Consider the following 16,186-nt stretch of genomic DNA (forward strand, 5'->3'; position numbering starts at 1 on the left):
CAAGGCTGAGAGGCAGGATTTCTAGTAAAAAGTATATGCACAGTCTGAGCAGGTCGACGCTGCAGACAAATGAAGCTTCCAGTGGTCCCTGTGCCTGCACCAGGTACAGAGCAGCTAGAAAAAGGTCAGGAGGAAAACCACCTGGGTGACGCAGCAGCTCCGCAGTCCCTCCTTGCGGGGCTGCAAACAGGGCTGCAGGCTGTGCCTCAGGAGCACGTACACTCTGCCATCGCCTGCAGGCAGGGGTCCGTCCTGCCACTTTGCCACCTGTGGCCCAGGACTCTCCCAGAGTGAGAAATAAGGATTGCATTTAAATTCAGTGGGAAGAGTCTCTGGTACTTACAGCCTTTAAAGCTTGCACTGCAAAACCTATCAAAGAGTACTTGCTTTTCATTATTGCATTTTGGTGCTTTTTCAGTAAAAAAGCTTTGTCCTGAATGCAGCCTGGAAACATCAAATGGAAATACATATTACATGAAGCAGGGGTTTACAAACAGATCTTGCTTTGGGTACTGCTTGCTGCAGCGACCCTTGCTGCTGGCAGAGAGAGCAGCTGGAGCTCTTGGTGTCAGCTGTGGCCAGGGCTCTTGACCATGATGGTTGCTGCCAGCACTGACTTTGTACCAGCCCTACGCCACTGCCCATCCCACCTCCAGCTCCCCAGCCTCTCGTCAAACAGCCCCCACCACTAGGATGCCAACCATTAGCTTCCTAATCTTTCCCTAGCCACACAGCCTTCCCCCCCCTTCTTCCTATCCCACTTTCAGCAGCTGACCCGCACTGGCAAGGTACTGGCAAGAGCTGGCTGGGACACAGAGCTGTGGGACACAGCTTGTGTACAGGTACCAGCCTCACAGCTGAGCACTTTTCTACATAACACAGAGCAGTCTGAGTACCAGCAGTACTACGCAGGCTGCAGGGTCTTCATGCCTAGGAAAATTGTGAATTACAGAAACCAACCACTTCGGAAAAAAGAAAAAAGGTGTCTGAAATGTTTGTATTTCTGAGAAATTTGGGTTTCTGTAGAAACTTTTCAATGGACTTTGGATGCTCAGCTCTCCATGGCCTGTTCCTTGCAAGGCATAATGCTTTGCTGAATGTGCAGCCCCTTGAACTAATGGGCTTCTCTAAATTTTCCTTTTCTGACTAAGTCATTTTGTATCCTGCATTTATCAGAAATGGCTAAAAATGCAGGACTTGACTTACTTTGCCTTTCTTTCAATCTGCATGTCATTCCTTTACAAAGCTTGAAAATATTTTTCCTCTGGTATTTATTCGTTTTGCTGCACTGTATATCCAATTAGGCTATTCTGCTGCAGAGTCAGAAATGAGAACAGTTCCACCTCCCTCGCACGCAGCTCCATTTCTCTCCAGTTTCATTTCCCTCAGGGTCACTGTTAGGTGATGATATGCAGTAATGTCCCCAGTGAGGGGCTGTTTCCATTAGCTTTCCCCTTCAGTGGTGGTCAGAGGTCTGAATTCTTATATGATTTGTTTTCTTGGCTACTTAGAAAATAAGGTTCTGTTCTGATCCCTCTTCTACACAGATGAGAAATACCCTGTTTTCAGGTATTTCTTCCTTTTCTAATAAGACAGTGGCTCTTACCTCTGGTTTTAAAACAAGAAATATGTTTTGGTGGATGATTTTTTTAATCAGCATTCAATACTATTTATATAAAAATGGTTGTAAAAGGAGGAAGAAATCACATGGCAGAACGTAGCATGCACATCCATACACCTCTATTAAGAAGACCACAGAAAATGCTTGGACACATCTACATGAAATGCAGTGAGAAAGCAAAAAAAAAAATCCTTCCTTCTGTGGGACACAAAGCATTTTCTGTAGATGGGTAAATGTATAAGCTCCATAATAAAATGATGCTGTCAGTTTGGTAGATGTAGTCTTTGTTGAATCAAACATGATTCAACACCCAGTGTGCTCTCAGATGCTATTTCGGCAACTGCCTTTGGGGGAGGAGGGAGGATGACAAACCAAGTACAACAGGTTCCCATTCTTCCCTGAATGAAGTGTTGTTTGAAAGTTTATATTCTTTTGAGCAATGAAATGGCTTGTTTTCTGATCATGAAATTCTGACATGTGGGGGCACTTCAGTGCCTTGCTGCACTTTAGCTTACAAGAGTGGTTATTCCCTTAAAGTTAATATTACTCGGTAGCCTTATATTGGCTCTTCACACCACTTGAGGCCCATGGTAAGGCTTTGCGAAAGAAGCTGGAGACAAATGGCCCTGTACTTCACTGTCATGGACCTTGAATAAACTGTTGTGGAAGTGGCTTTGCAGACAAATTAGGGCTAGCATCTCAGCAAAATCTGTGACCCACAAGTTTGCAGGAGGGGGTTTAGACATGCGGTGACTGTTACTGGAAAATCAGAAGAGTTATTGCTCATATAGTCAAACCTATAAATAAACATCAGAGCTGGGGTGAATTTCAATCACCAGTACTGTTTCATTCATCTAGTTTTGTTCATCTTTCCATGTTTTCATTGTATATTTCCTACAGTTATCTACCTTTAACTAGGTAAAGAGTCATTGATAGATATTACATTGTAATTAAAGCTAACAAGTTTAAAGCTGGATTAAACCTTATCATTTTCAGCAGAAAATGTATTTTTTCTGAATTGGCATCTTTTTCTTTTGAGCAAATCTAATTGAAACTCCTTAGGTGTGTTGCTTGCCCACATTTTTCTCTGTCCTCCAGCTCCCTAGGTGGGTGCCATCTCCCAGCTGTATTGTTGATTACAGTCTGACATTATCGGAAGTTGAATCTTCTCTCCCACAATTCTCCTTTTCTCTGTTTCAATACAGAAGAAAAGCAAGTGTCAAATGTCAAGGTTTTTTTCAGAGACAGAAATTTCACCAGAACTCCTGATGTTTTGGTAAATGGTCTGGATTCAGGAGAAGTATCAAATTCTTTTGTGAGAGAGAAATTTCAGTTTGCAATAATCTCAAATTTAAATAAAAACCCCAGTTGATCTGAATTCTTAAAATTGGTTTGAGTAACTAAAAGCCCATGAGAAAACCCAATAGTCTGCTTCCTTCTGGAGGGCAGAAAGCTGTGGAAAAAACCTCTCAAACTGTACATCTGAACATCAAATGTTTGGCAGAAGCCTCCGCCATTGCACAAGCTAAGTAGTTAACTCAAACGTTTTCTTTCTTTATGAATAACAGATGTTGGTTTACGTAGTTTATCAGAGTGAGAATGGAAAATCAGTCATGTTGTCACCACAGCAGGACTAACTGGGTCTTATTTAGCGTCAGGAATGTTATGTCTGCTCTCCAGGCACTGAAAGATGTCTGACCTTCCTTTGCCAATCAATGTCCACATTTGCCACCTGTCAGAGAAGGGCTTCGTTCTTAGCTATTAGGGGCTTTTGTATCCAAAGCCCAGCATGGCTTAGATTCTTGCCCTAGAAGACACACAGTTGGGAACAGATGTTGCTGGGAAACAACTAGAATCAAATTTTAGGCAACCACTACAGATATTATATACTACCCATCTGCACTTATAGACGCCCTTACAATCTAGACTGCAGAACTCTTTTGAGCAGTACAAAGCCTGGTCAAGCCATATTGTTTAATGATATTAGAAAGCCTTCAGATAATCATTGTACTGAGCTGACAAGATTATTCATCACTGGTGTGGCAAGACTGACAGACATTGCCAAAGGCAGGAATCCTGCTTCTCCTAGCTGGGCAATGGCCCTTGTTTACCAGAGGGGTGTTTGTGAGTCTTGTGGAGTCACCTGTAATACAGCACCAGAGACTCTGTGGTGGCATCCCAAGGCTCAGTTAGAAAATGTGCATGCCTTTGCTCTAGTAGACCCAGGGATGTGGGTCTCAGGATTTTTTTAAACGTATAATTCTATCTCTATTAGTTTAAAAATAACTGAATAAAAAGGTGGTAGTTTTTTTCTTTTTAGCCATTGTTCCCTCTATGCATATTTGTTTCCTTCAGTCTTTTTATGGTATGATTGAATTTTACTTTAACAGATGCCCTTCCGAAATGCTTAGTCTTCAACAGGGAATTAGAATGCCTTCAGCATTTTGGTTTTTTATTGAAAAACAAAATCCAGTGTCTCCATATGAGACACACATATTATCCTTTTATTTGGTGAACTAGACCATTCTGTACCATCACTTTTAAACGGAGCATTGTGGAATACTTTGGATAAGACAATCCATAGCCACACTATAAACTGTCATAAAACACCTGCCAGCTTAAATTTACTATTGCAGTATAAAGCCCCTTTGTTTCTTATTTTCAAGTCAACAGCTCCAGAAGTGCATTGGTAAACATCTTCTCCTCTCTTTTTTCCACAGGAAATGTTTTCCACCGAGTTTTACAATGGGCATTATTCTTTGTACACTATAATGTCTGTCTTTCGATTAGTTATCTAAATGAACACTAAGTAAAGCTCTTCATTGTCAAACCTTCCCATCTTTATGTGCACACATAACTTCTACTGATCTCAGAGTTGTGTATGCATAGAGAAGGGGTAGAGACCTGGTAGTGGCCACGATTGCACCTGACAACGTGATCTTTCTTTTTGCTTCTTTAATGTTAAATGCATCTCATTGAATCAATATTAAATTTCTTCTCTCTGTGATTGCCTCTTCCTTTATCTGTTACTTTCCGTTGCTAAGTCTCCTCCTTCCCTTGTCATCTGCCTGCACAGGTGCTCTTTCTCTTGAGTTTGTGTCAGAGAGCTGAGGAGATCAAGTCATAGTCCAGGAGAAAACAGTTTTGTGACCATGAAGGCCACGCAGTTGCCAAGTAAGTTTCTGTTCCAAATCCAGCTGCATGTCCACTTGTTGTAAGAAACCCACACAACTGGTAAGCCAGGGAGAAAAGGAGTCAAAGGCCAAGTAGCACGTATGAGTAAAGGCCTTTTTAGAGGGACAGATTTTTGGGGGCTGTTCAATGGCTGCAGGAGCTGATCAAAGGGCCTCTGAACGGTCTTGAAAGTAGAAAGCATGGATGTTTCTCTCCAGCCATTTGTGCAGTGGAAAGGAGATGCTGTGCTTCCATTCACCTTTACTCCAACTCAGCTGTGCTCAGATAGCCTGGAAAACTGGGTCCTAAATGGCTTATTCTCCCTCTCACACAGCCTGAGAGGCATGTGGCAAGGTGAGGAGATGGTATGGGTGACTCTCAGCCAGCAGCCTGATGAAATACAACTCGTAACAAACAGAGGCTACCATGGGGACTTAGGGGAGGATGCTCCTTTTGCTTCTTGTTTGTGGACACAAGATTTTGGTGGGGCACTGGGAGAAAATGTGCCTTTTCCATTGGTCTGGGACTTGACTCGATGTGACTGAAGCTTTCCCTGAGTGTTTGAATCCAACACCAGGAAAAAAAACATCTCCAGTATCCACCTACATGATAAAGTCCCTCTCAAAGTGATTGTATGAGAGAGGAACACAGAAGCTTTATACTTTTAAATAATCTATATTCACATGTTTCTTTCAAGGTTAGTTTCTTTCTGGTAATCATTTCTTTAAAATTCATTCTTGCCACATCTCATTACTTTTTCACATCATGTGCTTCATTTTTCTCTTCAGAAAAGGGCAGGTTTCCTTACTCTCCATCCATGTGCATAGCAGAGTCAAAGAGCTGGAGTCTGAAGGGTATGTGGCTGGAATATAACTGTATTGACCTCAGTAGTTACTCCAGAGGTACTTGAGAGAAAAGTCAGGGACAAGTTATTTTTAACAAAGCAAAGCCTATTGTCACAATTGTTTAAAGCTTTGTGTTACAATATAGGATGTGTCAGACAATGTTCATTTTTAAAAAGTACTCCTATTGTTTGCAGCCTCCTGCTAGCTGAGAACTTTGATATTTTGTTGGATTTCTCCTTCTCATCACCCAGTTTTGCAATTCTTTTCTCCACTAGCCCAGACTAAGAAACTCTTCTGAATCACTGCATCTGGTAGCTCTGACAGTCTCCTGTGACTGCCTAATTTATTTGTGTACTTACAGATGAATCATGAGTAAGAGAAAACAAACTTGAACTCTGCCATTTCCACTTGCTCAAATATATAATTTTAATGAGCAGTAATTTTGCTGGAAAATGCAGTACCAGTTTTCATTATATTATCCGTGTGTGAATTGCACAAAATAACAGGGCTAGACAGGCAACATGACTGAAAGAGTTATCTCCTTTTTAATTGGAGTAGAGGACCAAGATTCCTGAGGGGATCTGAACAAGCTTACTAGCCCCAAAGGCTAGTGCCTTCACCCCATTGTGCCTGTTAGCGTGGCACTCCTTGGTTGGCTTCTTTTGAGACTGTTGCTCTGCTGAAGATGATATACTGGCTGGAGCAGGGGCAATCAGAGCTCCATCAGACCACGCAATCACGGTCACTCAAGTGTCTGGCTCAGTTGTGTGGTTTACATCCAGTAGTATAGCTCCAACAGTGGAGGACTGATTCTTCCTTCTCTAGTGCTTTATCTTGGCTTGGATGGGTTTTTCATTGCTTTCCCTGAGGGTTCTGCCCCCTCCTCTAATTTTTCCAGTGTTAGAACTACTTTTTTCTTTCTATCGCTAGCTGCTGCTTTTATTCACACATTTTGTTATTCCATCACTTTTAGCCACGAAAGCTTTGTCTCCGTCACATTTTTATGCTAAAGATGTCCTGTTTTGCTGTTTTACACACCTACATTGTGAGGAGCTGACTAACCCTAGAAATACTTGCTTCCCTGCATTGCCTATGAAAAGCAGTTTATGTAGCTGTCTCTGAGTAGAAATCTGCATATTAATATCGCCAATTAGGTGTGTTGAATTTAGTTCTTTTGGTCATCACCAGCATCCTTGCACAATGATTGCTGGGGAGCACAGCAGTGTTTTGAAATTCTCTTTCTCAGAGTGGAACTGCCCAGGGAGCTGAGCACTAGCCCCTCGGTCCTTTCTCCCTGCTCATCTCTGCCTCTGTGCTCAAGATTGAAACTCACTCCCTTTTCTCACATGCCTTTATTCAAAGCTTCCTCACCTTCTTTTTTTTCCCATCTAGTAGCAATGTAGCTTTTGAAATTCCATTCATTGGCATGGTATATTGCTGTGAAAATTCACATCTGTCCTCCCTGCCCTTCTCTTACCCATTCTTTGAAATAAAAATGCAAAACTAATAAATAAGGTTCCTTTCCTGAGTTTGTACTTCTTAATTAGCACATTTTTTCTAGCTTAGATGGCCCTCCTGCTGTTCACAACATCACTAAGACAGTTGCAGTATTTCATTAGTCATATAGCATAAAAAGTATTTGTTGGACAGCAAGTTTCGGTGAGTACTTTCTGTCCACTGTTAATGTATGCATCATCAAGGAGGACAATATGATTCATCATCCCCATTGAATATCCTTGTTCTGGGCTTTCCTCCCTTCTTCCAGCTTCTGCACCTTCTGTTTTTCCTAGATCAATCTTGTGTTTTTATTTCTATCTCCCCAGACTCCTTTAGTCCTTTCATATTATACATCTGTATAACATGATGTCCCCAGCGAAGGATGGGAACATTTCCCAGGGAAGAATCATCTGCAAATGCCATCAGTGTGTTTCTAATCTTCTTTTTTTCTAATCACACTAAAGATATTAAATAAAATCAAAGCTATCTTCAGTCTCTGTAAGAACCCTCTAGGCACCTTCCCCAGCTTGTCACATTAGTGCTTATCATTTCAGTCCAACAGCTAATTTATAACTCATGTGTTAGTGCTCTTGAAGAAAATTAATGTAACAAACCACAATTCTAGACCTTTTGGAAGCATGGGTGATATTTGTTTTAAAGAAAACTGACTGCAGTCCCTGATGCTCCTTCTCCCACAGATTTCACTTGCTCATGTTCTCACACCCACATACTCACAAGCACAACAGTGTGTGTCCCCAGGATCAACTTTGTGTGACTGGGAAGATAAAGAAGACTAGCTATTGAGTCCTCACTACATCTCTTGGGTTCCTCTTCACTGGTGACAACAGGCAGGATTTTGGATAGGCCTTTTATACCTTTTAAGAGTCAAACTTATTATGATATCATCCCTTGACTCCAAACCTTGCTTGCTTCATCTTTCCTAAATCTAAAGTTGATTTCTCTTGTCTTTGGGTACCTTTAAAACTACATCCCACCTTGACACTGGTGTAGTGGCAAAAGGAATGACCCATGTCGAGTACTGTAACTTTTTTACCCCACTCTCCTGCCATCAGAGGTCTGTGCTGTGACCTTACTGGAGCACAGGCCTTCAAGACTTCATATAAAAGTCACATTCCTCAAGGTTTACCAGGTTGACTGCAGCTGATCATGTCCTTGGTTATCAGTGCAGGTACCTCAAGGATTGTTATCTTATTGGTCTATAAGTATGGCCACTTACAAGGAATTTTCAGAGTTGGCTCAAGTAGTCATTCAAGGGATTTCCATTTATTTTGCACATTGTAGGCTTATTTATAGGCTTTGTTTTATATGTAATCTACTTCCTTTTATGGGTCTGGTCAACAAATGCTAAATGATTTGTTTATTCCTGATGCACTTCTAAAAGTGCATCTCAGCCTAAAAATCTCAGCCTGAATAACCAGTCATCTCAGACTCTAAGTTAATGTGGCACATTATCAGAGCACTCAAATAGAGAAGGTCCCATCCTGTGCAGTTTGATTTTGGCAGAATGACTGAAGCATACTCTAAACATGGGACAAATAAGTTCCATATCTCAATGGTTTTAGAGTTGCGGTCTGTTCAGCTGAATCAATTACAAATGGAGAGTCATTCAAAGACAGCAAAACATTTAAACTGTAATTTCTCATTTTGCAACAATGAGTCAAATAGCACTGCACAAGCTCATCTTCTGCATGTTTTTGTTCAATGTCTATGGTTTTTAGCACTGGTGGTGTTAGCTATGAACATGTTACATATTTATTCTATTTCAAGGTCAAGATTTCCTGAGAGGATAGAGATATACAAATAACTTACATTTGATATGGCTGGGTATTCAAGCTGCAGTGCTATTGTAAGTGATAACAAAAGACAAAATGTAAGTCTGATACTTAAGGCCAGAACATGTTGTTTTTCAAATCTTTTGTAATAATACGAAGGAATAGAAATTTTATCTTCCTTGAAAAAAAATCTTTATTTCTCTGTATGTTTAGTTCATGATACAGGCTTTACAAAATGATTCAAGCAGCGTTTGCAATAAAAGATAACACATTAATGTTCCTACAGTATTAAATACTATTTCTTGATATACATCAGTATCCAGAGGTCATTGCTTTCTTGTCAGAGAGAAATCTGAAGCACTGGTTTTTTGTGTTTAATTATAAGATCCTTATGTTTCAGTAAACAAATTCTGACCTCACTTAGATGCTGGTTTAGGGCTCATTTTGTAAAAGCAGCTGTTTGGGGGTTGCCACTGCTATTTTGTTCATTCTGTGTGTGTGCATTGTCATCTCTAGTTTGGGCTGTAAAACTCCAGTACATGCTGATGAACATTAGTATACACGTACTCTTCTAATTTCTTTGTCTTCTGCTAAGTTTAGAATTTCACAGGCAAGGTAAGACAACCCATACTAGAAAGACATTGTCCTATATATTTTTTTTTTCTATAACATAATAGTCAGCTTTATGTGAAACCATTAAATAATATTAACAATTTAAAAGGATTTTTGCATAATTTCTTCTGTTTAGGGCTACATTATGCCCTGAAGTAAAGCCCTTTCTAGGAGTGGGGATCTGAACACGTTCATGGGGCTGCAGTGCTCACAAAACTGTGGTGGTTGCCATTATACTGGCCTCATATTGTTCCCAAGTGTGCTGGGAAAAACAGTCATCAGTGGAATTTCATTCAGGTTCGTATTCAAAACCCAGCACAATGCATAGGAAACAAAGGCTCCCAAAACCTTACAGCTCAATTCCTACCTTGTTCAGTGAGGAGGATAAAGAAAGATTTTTCTCCTCCTTTTCCTTTTCCTTCACCTGTGCTCCCAAGAAATGCATTTGTTGAAAGTTCAAAGGCAAGCATTAGGCCAGCTGGTCTGCGCAGTGGTTGGAGGGTACAGGAGAGAAAAGGTGAGGCAAGTTGTGCAGGAGGATACTCATGGGTCAGAGTCAGCCTGCACAGCAGAGAGAGTGCACAGGGTCAAGGGACAGAAGGCGAATATCAAGTAAGGAAGGAAAAAGAAAGAAAGGAAATCAGAGAGGAGGGAATGGACGGCACATGTCCTGGTACCAACCTGCTCTCCAGCACCCAAAAGCACAACACTGGCTGCTACTGCCCCAGAGGACTCTGCCTTCTGCTCCTGCTTCCCACTCAAATCAAAGGCCTCTGTTTTGATGTTCAGATCCCTCTTCAGGGACAGGTCTGAGCAACACAGAGATAGATTCTGCTTCTGTGCTGCTGATCTGATTCCCCAGCTAGATTTCAACAAATCTTGACGAATTAGTGGGAACTTCTGTCACTGGGAGAAGGAGCCATCGGTCTTGCAAGAAGTGCACTGAGGTTGCAAGCCCTGTTCTTGCAAGCAGAAAGATCTGACTACGGATCTTAATACACTGGAAGCTAAATGCCAAATGCTGTTCATCTGCTTGGTGCCTCTGGAACATATTTTTCAAGTACAAGTATCTAGAGGTGCAGCACACCCATTCAATCAACCTAGCAGAACAGTTTTGATTTTGTTTCTTGCATTCAGCCATTTATATTTTATCTCAGCCTGCTGCAGGCAGCTGCACACTTGTGTCAGGTTCAGGTACAGTCTGCCATAGAAGAGGAAAAAACCATGAGTTTTCTCTCCCCCCCCAACCCCCAAATTTTATTTTTTCCAGTACCTGGAATAAAGAATTCAGGCACTCTCAGCATCATCCTAAGATGAGCCATCTGATACTTGGACATTTGCGTATACCCCAAGGTCTCTTTAAACATAGGATTGTCTCAGTTTAGTCTTCTTTTATCTTCCTGAGGCAAGGTTCTTGCTCTCATACCTGCAAAGGACAGACAGCTTGATGGAGCATACAAAGCTCAAAGACTAACAGGAAGAAAAAGAGCTAGGCATTTCCTATTTCTAACAACAAGTTCATATTTTGAAGACACAAGTTCACATTTGGAGACACTGATCCTAAATTTTTTGACTTTTGGTGTGGGCAGTGGCACAAATGTGTGAGGTTCTTTTCTGAAAGATAAATTACCCCATACAAGGGAAGTTAGACTGTTAACCAAAATTTGAGTTATTTTGCTGGTGCCTGACAGGATTGCAACCCAAACTTTTCTCGTTCAGGAAGATTTGTCATAATATGAAGCCTTCAAGCAGCAGACAAAAGAAGAAAATCAGGGAAAAATAAAGAACAAGGATAATAAAATCAGTGTCCAGTCAAAATGGACAGTATGGGAAGAAAGAATTTAAAAGCAATGAGACTAATCAAATGTATCCCTTTGTTCAGGTCATGTTATACAGCCTGAAAAATTCTAAGGAAATCCAGGCCAATCTACTGAGCATTGAAAACCCCACCAAATCTTAAAGAAAATCCACTGAAACCCTTGCATATAGTTCAGTGAAATCTTAACCACAGGCTGCCTGATTTTCTATTGAAGTATGTTATTGTTGTAACAGGTACACAGATGGTAAGCAATTTCAGGGAACTATTTTTTCTCCTCTGAGCTTTGCAGCAGTAGCAGAACAGGTTCCATAAGTCCTTTTTGCAGTTAGCCCCAACTCTACCCATTTTGCTCTGGTCCCTGATTCCATCACAGCAAGACTTATGGCAGGTGACTTCAGATCCCAACAGCAATGGCTTGTCCCCTGGGGCAAAGCAGAGGGTATCAGTCCTCAAGGTCATGAGTCTCTTTCTTCTCTACTCTATACAGGAAAAATCGTTCCCTCTTCCTGCTTCTTTCTCCAAACACTCAGAAAAAGCCAGCACTGTTAAAAACATTTTTATGCCAGTTTTCCAGGGGAGAAAATTACTGGAGAAGGAAAATAAAAGTTGCAAATTTTTGAGCCTGGCAAACTGGATACATTCCAGATTTGGAGCAAGAATCACTACCTGGCTAGAAGAGGTCCTGAGCAGGTGTCAGATGACCTAATTTAGTTGTTAAACCAGATACAAACAAAAATGAACTTGTGGGTCTCACGTAGGAAGCAGAGATAACCCTGCTTCTGCTCAACCCCATAGGAAGGAATGGAAATTCTATCCCAAATCTAAGCAGTCCTTTCAAGAGTTTCAGACCACAAAGGTGTGACTAGTTGTACTGGTTTGGGCTGGGAGAGAGTTAAATTTCTTCTTAGTAGCTTGTATGTGGCTATGTTTTGGATCTGTGATGAAAACCGTGTTGGTAACACAGGGATGCTTTAGTCATTGCTGAGCAGTGCTTACACACAGTCAAGGCCTTTCCTGCCTCTCACCCCACCCCACCAGCGAGGAGACTGGGGGTGCACAAGGAGTTGGGAGGGGACACAGCTGGGACAGCTGACCCCAGCTGACCACAGGGATATTCCACACCATATGATGCCGTGCTCAGCAGTAAAATTGCAGGGGGTGGAGGTTTGCCGGGGCTGCCGTTGCTCAGGGACTGACTGGGCATCAGTCAGTTGATGGTGAGCAATTGGTTTTTTTTGCATCACTTGTTTTGCCAGGTTTTGTTTATTTTCCTCCTTATTGTGTGTTTTTAGTTTTTGGTTTTGTTTTTTATTTTAAACTGCCTTTACCTCAACCCATGAATTTTCTCACTGTTGCCCTTCCGATTCTCTCCCCCATCCCACTGGATGGGGGAATGAGTGAGTGGCTGTGTGGTGCTTAGCTGCCTACCAGGCTTAAACCACGACACTAGTAAGGTCACTTTGATGACTCAGAAAAAATGGTCTAAACAAAGATACTGACTGAAGACATTAAGTGTAAGCATCTTACACAGCATAATGCTTAATTTATCATCAAAGACTCAGCACTGAGTGAGGGAGGGGGTGTTGGTTTGGTCAGTCAGTGGTATCATATCATATCAATTGATCTTCAGTTTGCATTTCTTTTCCCATTCCTATAAACACTTACAAAGTACAGGAACAAAAGAAGCCACCTCCAGAGTCTTCCAAACTGGGAAACTAAGCCAGTCCCCATGTTTCATTTTCCTCCCATTGAGGATGAGCTCCAGCCCCAATAGACCAATTCTCTTATTTCGACAAGCTGCCAATAAAGAGGAGATCTGGAGTGGAAACATTAACATCTATTCCCACAACAACTGACAAAGGAAACTTTCTGCCTCTGCTACATTTAAATATATGATGTCTGCCCTTGGCTTTCGCCAATCTCTGGCAAATCTTTCCCTTTTGCCATTAGCGTGCAGCACTGTTGACATGGCCACACTCTTGCTTCCATCCACCAGCTGCCTGCAGGGCTAGGAATCTTGCATGAGGAGCAAGGAAGAGAATTTGAAAGTGGTAGGAGAAAGATAAATTGTTAGTTGGGGAAATTTGTTATGGACTCCTGGTCCCTGGCTCATGCATGTACAAATCCCAAATCATACTTCTAATAAATCTTAGCAGGGAAATAAGGTGGATTCAAGGTTACCATATCTGAAAAACTGAATTGTATTTTCCAGTAGTATACCCCTACTGCAATTCTTGCTAACTTACATATTCAAAGAAAGAAAAGATTACTGCCAGCTCTCTCAGACAGAGAATAGCTATTCAAGCATAGAAGTGTCCCCTCTTGGGAGTGTTTCTGCTCCCAGGGTGAAAATTCAAGGTCTTTTTGAGAGATCAATATGAACCACCCATGAGTTGCAGGATCCTTTCCTTCTCCTCCGGAGACATTCAAGAAAAGCTAATCAGAAAATCAGAAATGTTTTATTTCTTTTTGAAAATGTTAATTCCTCAAAACCAGAACTTTTCACAAAGACATTTTGTCTTCAGTCAGCTTTTGGCGGAAGCATTTCTCAGCCCTCTGTTCTCCCAGGACCAGATTTTAATCCAGAGCCATGGTCCCTGAAGCCAACTGCTTTGATGTCTCTTTTTTGCACAAAAGGAGAGTCTGATTTGGAAGATGTAATCTTCCTTTTTCAGAGATTTCATGGGATACTCTGCCCCAGAGCCACACTCTCCTGTGTGGAGTGTTGAGAGGCTGAGCAGTTCTGCCACGCGAGGAAGAACACTCAAGAGGTTGAGCACATGTTCTGCCACGCAAGGAAGAGGATGTCCATGTCCTGAGATACCAGGTATCTTCTCACATTTGGTTTGTACGCCTTTGCTTTGTTCTCCCCATGTGGTACCTTGGCATCCCTGGGAGGCAGCTGCTCAGAGACATCTTCCTGAGTGTCACCGCTGCCACCCAACACCAACACCAGCTTGTGTTGAAGCTAACTGCAGCTGAAGGACTGACAACCTCTGTGTTCCCTGTACTTATCACCCCCAGCAAACTGCTCAGCCCCTGCTATTTGGATCAGTCCAAGGCACAGCTAACCTTACATCTGCTCCTCAACCTGGCTTGACATTTTGAAACCCGCCTGTGTTATTCATAAAAATGACAACGCAAGAAATATAATCTTTTCCCCACTGAAAACTCAAAGTTAAAAGCCATCACAGCTGCTGCAGAGGCTTCACCAAAAGCTGTATCAGCAGTTTCTGTTTTAAAAACATTTTTTTTTGCCCAGTCACACTGATGCAGCTGCAGTTTTCGGCAGAGCCTTCTCTGTGGCTGATTTGCTGTTTTCTCTCACTTTCCATTAAAAAACATCTAGGGCTTTCAACACCTCAAGACTTAATTTTTGAAACTCTGAAAGTGAAGGTTAAATATATCACTGCATCTGGCAAAGCTCTGTTAGAGCCAAGGTCAAGTATTTTGCATTTTTAGGTGGAGGAAAGTCTTCGTTCTCCTACTGCATTCCGAATGCCAGCTGAAATTACCAAAAGTTACCTGAAACTTGCCGTGTCAATAACACACTGTGAGTACCTCAGTGCTAATGGGTGCTACCTGATGAATTTGAATTGGGCTGCCAAAGGCAATGGCAGGGGATTCAAACCTCCCATGGTCATGAAGGCAACGGGGAGCCAGGACGTTTCACAGGCTTTGAGAAAACCTTGTGGAAGAGGGAAGAAAATCACCCTTAGGACTCCTAGTGATGCAGTAGGGGGAAGTAAGGGAACATGTCATCAGCTTAAAGATGTTGTTCTCCTTTTTTTCCTGTACTTTTGTGCTGTTTTCTTGGTTGTTGTCTTCTGTGAGTGCTGTTCCCACACATCTTGGAAACAAATGGATGGGTAAAAAGGATATTCTTCTTCAGCTGCCCTTGATATCAAAGCAGAGATGAGTACTTTCTAAGGTAATGTGCTGGTTTTGGCTGGGATAGAGTTCATTTTCTTCACAGTAGCTAGTATGGGGCTATGTTTTGGACTTTTGCTGAAAAGTGTTGATAACACAGGGATGTTTTCGTTACTTCTGAGCAGTGCTTACACAGAGTCAAGGCCTTTTCTGCTGCTCACCCCACCCCACCAGCGAGTAGGCTGGGGGTGCACAAGGAGTTGGGAGGGGACACAGCTGGGACAGCTGACCCCAGCTGACCACAGGGATATTCCATACCATATGGCGTCATGCTCAGCATATAAAGCTGGGGGAAGAAGGAGGAAGGGGGGGACACCGAGAGTGATGGCGTTTGTCTTCCCAAGCAACCGTTACATGTGATGGAGCCCTGCTTTCCTGGAGATGGCTGAACACCTGCCTGCCAATAAGTAGTGAATGAATTCCTTGTTTTGCTTTCCTTGCATGTGCAGCTTTTGCTTTACCTGTTAAACTGTCTATATTTCAACCCACGAGTTTTCTCACTTTTACTCTTCTGATTCTCTCCCCCATCCCACTGGGGGGGAGTGAGCAAGTGGCTGTGTCGTGCTTAGTAGCCGGCCAGGGTTAAACCACAACAGGTAAAATATACAGAAACTGATTATCTAACACCTCTGCTTGACATCTAGCTTCTGTGTCCATATATATGAAAAGATACCACCTCTTCCCCATTCATTTCAGTACCTGTGCTAGTGGACGTGGTAGGTTGAAAGTAATTTTGTGGGGTTTGTGCAATTCAGTGCATGTAATTTAACAAAAAAAAATTTAAACAAAAATATAATTTAAAAATCCCCAATAGTGAGAAGACATCCGTGACACTATCCTATCTCTTCATGATCACAGCAGGTATCTGAAACAGTAATACAAAGTGGTCTGAACA

Source organism: Ciconia boyciana, chromosome 6, assembly GCF_034638445.1.
Source record: "Ciconia boyciana chromosome 6, ASM3463844v1, whole genome shotgun sequence".
Taxonomy (NCBI): Eukaryota; Metazoa; Chordata; class Aves; order Ciconiiformes; family Ciconiidae; genus Ciconia; species Ciconia boyciana.